The sequence below is a fragment of the Lygodium microphyllum genome, chromosome 15 (genome assembly GCF_053477565.2).
Source record: "Lygodium microphyllum isolate KBCC chromosome 15, Lygodium_microphyllum_v1.1.10, whole genome shotgun sequence".
Classification (NCBI taxonomy): Eukaryota; Viridiplantae; Streptophyta; class Polypodiopsida; order Schizaeales; family Lygodiaceae; genus Lygodium; species Lygodium microphyllum.
In genome coordinates, this window is record NC_141149.1 from 114,040,135 (window position 1) to 114,047,101 (window position 6,967).

A 6,967-nucleotide genomic window follows, 5' to 3' on the forward strand; every position below is an offset into this window, starting at 1 on the left:
AAATATAGAAAAATAGGATTTATGTTTGTTGATGTATAGCAAGGCTGGGGCATGAAGTTATGCTTCAGTTCAGCCTTGTTTATATGTTTTAGTGCGTGTTTCCTTCCTTTCTCCACATAAAATGACAAGGAAACCCTGAAAGAAATGAATATAATGATGCACTATCAACGGGGAAGGGTAGAGTTGTGGAAAAAATGGTTAAATGCCGTTGAGCATGAGGGATAATTTGTTGATTTTATATGCATTGCATCTAGGACGGAATAATAATGATAAAAATTAAACCCTAGTAGCACGAAGATCACTTCGGTGCTAGGTGTTGCAGCGAAGCACAAAGCGGTTAGAAAGAAAAGCATGAAAGAGATGTTTTGCACTTGCACGCTGCTGGTTTTTTTTTCAAATGTTTGAGCACTAGGCATCCACCTCTTTGCATGATCATTTAGAGGAAATTAAAAGTATCAGAGTTAGCTCCTGGATATGCATAGCAATTGTCTTCAGTAGGCCCTTGACCCACCGTTGAGAGCGTGAGGTTCCTATGCTGTAGGCTAGTCGAGGGTTATAGGGGAAGTCAAGTAAGGACAATGGTACATTCCTGGATACGTTTATTTGGTACCTTGAGTGACGTTTGTGCGAAATGTCTAAATGTTGAGCGACGCATCGAGGGGCCAATCCCCAAGGTGTAGGAGAGTCGCAGAGGGTTGACGGCATTCAGCCGTAGGAGGAACCCCATGTGTATGTGTTTCGAGCCTTTTGGCTATGTGAAAGGGACTCCCTCTAAGGAGTAATATTGGGTTAGGATCAGTTGGACTACAACGTATTACAAACGCAATGTTTAGGAAGGCAGAGATTTTGATAGACGCTCCTGGCCGCGAGGCCGAGGGGTTGTCTTGCGCATAGTGACGAGGTCCGGCTAGTGCATGAGCCAGTGCCGGCCCGTTTTTAGGTCCATCAGTGGTGCGTCTGCCGGGAGCTGCTTAAAAGTGGCGGTTCTCGAATCCTGGTTGTTTAAGGACCAACTAGCAGTTTATGCCAGAGGATACTGAGCTTGACCCGTTATTTATTGATAAGCATCGTCTAGCAGAAATCCAAAAGCAAGAAAGAGACGAAAGAGCTAGGCGACGTGCTGAAATTTTTAGGAGATATTCCCCTAAGCGTAGCGGTGCTGAACCCTTACGAGGGAGTGGATCTAGTGGTCTTAGGACCACAAGCAGTAAGTTAGGAGAAGGTGGAGGCTCTAGTGCTCCCCTTCCTTCCATAAGCCAGTCCACGTCAATTGCGGGAGGTGTAACCCCACCGTTCCCTATTCCTAGTGCAAATCCAATCCTCGTCATGGCGCAGCCTATTGCAATTCCAGCAGGAACGACGGATTTGCCGGCTCTAGGTTACCCGCTACCCATTTTTAATGGGCTAGTTGAGGAAGATGCGGAACTCCACATTAGGGAGTTTCAAAAGCTGATGTTTAACTGTCGCATTCAAGAAGAAGGGCATTTAATGATGTTCTTCAACATGACTCTCAAAGGAAGAGCTGCTATATGGTATCATGGTTTAGAAGCCGGAACCATATTGAACATTGATGCATTTTATGGAGCTTTTCGAAGGGAGTTTGCCCCTGAAAGGGGTGGGCAATATTGGTTGCGTGTACTCAACGTGACCCGCCAAGATCCACACGAGGATATTCGTGCTTATGCGAAGAAGATAAAAGAGGTCTTCCGTAAGTTGGACACCTCTATTCCTATCCCCGCAGCTGCCCAATTGCAATATTTCCTACATGGTTTGGACTTTAACATCCAATTGCAGTTGAGTAGTGTCCCCTTGGGGGATATAGATACTGCCATTACACGAGCACAAGAGGTGGAATCCCGACTACAAGCAGCCTATGCTTCTAGAGGCAATTCGAACATGGGTTTAGTATTGGGAAACAATATGGCAATAGCCAATGGGAGTAGTGGCCAAGGGATAGCGATGGCTAATCCTAATGGGAGAGGGAACATGATGCAGAATGTCCCTTTATTACCAGCTCCCCCTAGCATGTCGATGCCTATGGGCAGTCAAATGGCTCCAAGTAGTGGAGGCCAGGCGGTCAATTCTAACACCATGCCTGTAGCTCAACAGCCTGTGCCTAATCGAATTGTTAGGCCGATTGAACGACATGGTAATGACCAAGGCTATGAGTCGAGTTCTTCCAATGTTCTTGGCGAGGTTAAGGACATGATGAAGCATTATACCGACATGATTACGGAGCAGTATCGACAAATAGCCGTTGATGTCAACTTCCTTAAAAAACAACAAAATTTGATAGGAAGTAGATACCCGGAGGAGGGTGCACCGTCGAGGTTTAGTTGCAAATGGTGTGGCGGACAGCACTATCCAAGAAATTGCCCAAATGTTAAGTGCGACATTTGTGGAAAATCCGGCCATTTAGCAGCTACTTGCTGGAGTAAGATCAGTTCCCTCCAGCGAGGAAGTCGGCAACCAGGGCCTGTCAATCATCGTGCCCAAGGAAATGACTCCCAGCCAGAAAATGGGCCTAAACAAATACTTCAACGACCAAAGACTACGGTGGAAGAACTACCAAGTGGTAGTGGGGTTAGTTTGATTGAGGCTGTACGCGTTAATGATGCTGAAACCTCTAATCTACGAGCTGTCCTTACAAGAGGTAAAAAGGGTAGAGAAGCCGACATGGATAAGCCTGTCGACGGAAACCCTAAACAAGGCGACAAAGGAACGCAAGTTTTGGATCCTGCCCTAGAAGGGGGACCTTTGAAGCCCGTAGAGAGTAAAGCCGATAAGGAACCACCAAAGAAGAAGGTGAAAGTTAAGAAAGAGGCAATAAAGCCAGGGCAGCGACCTAAAGAGCGGATGGTTTGGCGTGAAAAGCGAGCTCTATCGAACTATCATGAATTCGATTTGGCAAGCTCTCTTTGCGAAGTCAAGCCGGATGTGAATCTTCTACAGCTTATTAAGCTTTCCCCCGGAGTGCGTAAGGAATTTAGAAAGATCCTACGTACCGGGTATATTGTAGAACCTTTGGGTATTGCGCGAGTTGGTGATGACTGGTTCGAGCATGCTGAGAAGCATTGCCCAAGGGTTGCAGCCTATGTCGATGGGATATTAGTAGATTATGCCATTGTCGACACGGGATCATCTGTTAACATTATGAGTTCTGAACTGATGGAAAGGTTGGGTCTTGCGATTCAGAAAGATACTTACACAATTCTCAGAATGGCAGATGACAGTTTGAGACAGCCGGAAGGCTGCATTACTAAGGTCCATGTCACTGTTGCAAATGTAGAATGCATGTTGGACTTTAGGGTGATTCGTTTTGCAGGGCGGCCAAGTTACCAAGTATTACTTGGACGACCTTGGATCTTGCAAGCGGATTGCCAAGTGGATATACCCGCTGGTCGATTGATATTCGGCAGAGGTGCCCAGCGTGTGGTGATTGATGCTTATCCTGAGTCCCCGCAGAGTGAAAGAGCTCCTCTATCTTCTACAGAATTGGAGACATTAGAAGATTTATCTAGCAGTGAGACATCATCGAGTGATGAGTCCAAAGAGGGATCCACCACGGAGGACATCTATCAGATCACTTTGAACGAGCCGATAGAGGCCCAAGATCGTATAAGAGATGCAGATGTTATCGAGCTAGACCTTGGTACGCTTGATGATTCGCGGCCAATCAAATTAGGCTCTATGCTCAGCTCAGCAGAAAGGGAGGACTATGTGGCCTTGATCCAGGAATTCCGTGATATCTTTGCCTGGAGTTATGATGAGTTGAGAGGCATCCCTCCCAGTCTTGCTGTTCATACAATTCCGTTGAAAGAGGGCAGTCGTCCTGTACGGCAGAAAGTAAGGCGTATGCCTTTCGAATTGAGGGACGGGCTGTTTGAGGAGTTAGAGAAGCTTCGAAAAGCGGGTTTGATTTTTCATGTGCAACACACGGAATGGTGTTCGCCAGTTGTGATTAGAAAGAAGAAGAATAATCAAATCCGTTTATGTGTAGATTTTAGGGAGCTGAATAAGCAGACAGTTAAGGACTACTACCCGTTGCCATTTATTGACCAGATTTTGGATCAATTAGCGGGTAGGGAGATATATTCGTTTATGGATTGCTTTGCAGGATACAACCAAATGGCAATTGCAGAAGAGGACAAGTTGAAAACAACTTTTATCACTGTATTTGGCACTTTTGCTTACCACGTGATGGCTTTTGGTTTATGCAATGCGCCTGGTTCGTGGCAACGAACAGCAGATAAGACATTCGGTGACATATCACCTGAAGAGTTGAGGGTGTTTATTGATGACTTAGGGGCCGCCACCGTGAGAGAAAGGCAGTTGATCATTTTGAGAAAATGCTTTGAGTGCTGTAGACAATTTTGCATCGCCCTAAACCCACGGAAGTGTGCTTTTGGAGTACCTTATGGGCTATTGCTGGGCCATGTGGTCAGTTCGGTAGGAATTGCGACAGACCCCGAGAAGGTGAAAGTTATAGTTGCCATGGGTCCACCACGCACTTCGAAAGAAGTTCATAGCTTTCTGTCTTCGGTTGGTTATTACCGTAGATTCATTAACGCCTTAGCAGAAAGAACGTTGCCACTTACAAATTTATTGTCCTTTAGCTGTTCGTTTGTATGGGGTGACCCTTGTCAGATAGCATTCGAGGATGTGAAACAAGAGCTAGCAAGAGCGCCCGTTTTAAAAGCACCTAAAAGAGGTGAGGTGTTCTATATATTCTCAGCAGCCACCATGTATAGTATCAGCTGCTGTTTAGCCCAAATTTGGGAAGAGAAGTGGTACCACCCGATTGCTTTTGCTAGTCGGAAGCTGGGGGTATCCGAAATCAATTACACCTACATGGAGAAGCTGTGTCTAGCGATGGTCTTTGGGACCAAGAAATTCAGGCATTATATTCTCTATGAGAAAGTCGTGCTTTATATGAAGGCGGAGGGACTTCGATTGTTGCTGAATAAGCTACAGCCGCCTGATCGTTTAGCGAAGTGGTTGATCACTTTGCAGGAATTTGATTATGAAATCAGGAGTAATCCACCAAGGTTGCAAGGCATCGTGGAATGTCTAGTGGACTTTGGGGAGCCGAAAGAATCTGTGGCTGAAGGTAGTGACATGGAGATGATATTTAAAATAGATACGGCATCTATTCCCTCCTGGTATGCTGCAATAACGCATTATTTATCAACGGGAGAGGCGGGATCAGAACTATCTAAGGCTGAGAAAAGGAAAATTAAGCAGCAAGCGTTAAAGTTTGCCTTGATCGCAGGTACATTATATTGGCAAGGGGTTGATGATATCTATCGCCGATGTGTGACGCCTGACGAGGTGCCATTCATTTTGGAAGAGTGCCATGATTCTGCTTGCGGTGGCCATTTTGCTGGACGGCTTACAGCACAAAAGGCTTTAAGAGCAGGTTATTGGTGGCCTGCCATCTTCCAGGATGCGTTTGCGTATGTTAAGAGATGCGATATTTGTCAACGACATGATAGTCGAGAGAATAGGAAACGACCACTCAACCCTATTATGGCGATACTTCCATTTGAGAAGTGGGGAATAGATTTTGTGGGTCCTATTACTCCGTCATCGACTACGCAAAAGAGGTACATCATTGTAGCAACTGACTACTTCACAAAGTGGTCAGAAGCACGTGCAACAAGGAAAGATGATGCTAAAGAAACTGCTAGTTTCCTTTTAGAGCAGATAATATGCCGGTTTGGTCCACCGAAAGAATTAGTGTCGGACCGCGGAACTCATTTCCTGAATAAGGTGATCAAAGGTTTGACAGAGTTGTGGAACATCAAGCATAACAAGACAACCCCATATAATCCGCAAGCTAATGGTCAGGTTGAAAGCACCAACAAGCAGCTTGTAGGCATCCTGTCCAAAATTGTGTCGGAAAAGAAACGGGATTGGGATAAAAAGTTATACGTGGCAGTGTGGGCCTATAATACGACCTTCAAACGAGCCACTGGCCATACCCCGTTCAAGTTAGTATATGGGGAGGAGTGTGTCTTGCCTCTAGAAATTGAGCTGCCGACTATTCGGTTTGCCATCAATCATTCTTTAAGCGATGAAGACGCTCTTTTTGAGCGCTTGACGACACTGGCACATTTAGATGAGCTTAAGTTGCAGAGCTTATTGCACCAAGAAGTGGCGAAGCGCCGAATGAAGAAGCTACATGATCTTAAAGCCAAGAAATACACCTTCAAGAAAGGACAGCTTGTTCTGTATTATGACGCACGACGTGAATTATTCCCAGGTAAGCTAGAACCCAAATGGGATGGGCCCTATAAGATCGTTAGGATAGGAAAGAATAAATCCACAGTTTTGTTAGCTGACCTTGAGGGGATAGAATTTAAAAATAAGGTTAATCTTAATAAGATTAAACCTTATTACTTCTGATTGCACTAATGCTATGACTGCCTTGCAGGTCTAGGCAAGATCGATCAAACATCTGCAAGGAAATCGTGATAGAGGTTGATGGGTCGTCTGATCCCTTATTTAGAACACCCATATTTAGAACAGAGATATCATCAGGGAAAGCTCATTTGGTGGAGCAAAGGATACAAGGTGATTGAGCAAGAAGGCGGGACATTTATTTGGGAAATCAAGGTCTTCTGCCATCATTGCCTACAAATTTTGATGAGCATCCCTGTCGAATTCAATGATGATGGAGGGATGGAGCCTACAGTCCACCCGTTGAATATGCTGAATTTCGATTACCATAATTACGAGTAGAGTTCAGGATGGCAGAATATGTAAACCCTTTATGGACGTACACCTTGTACTTTGATGGGGCGTCCAGGGGTGCATGCAAAAAAGGAAGTGTAGGAGTTGTCATCCGAGACCCCCGCCGACGCATTGTCATGAAGTTAGCTGTTTATCTCGGGGCGAATTTTACCAATAATATGGCAGAATACAAAGCCCTGATCATGGGTTTGAATATTGCAAAAAAGGGTGG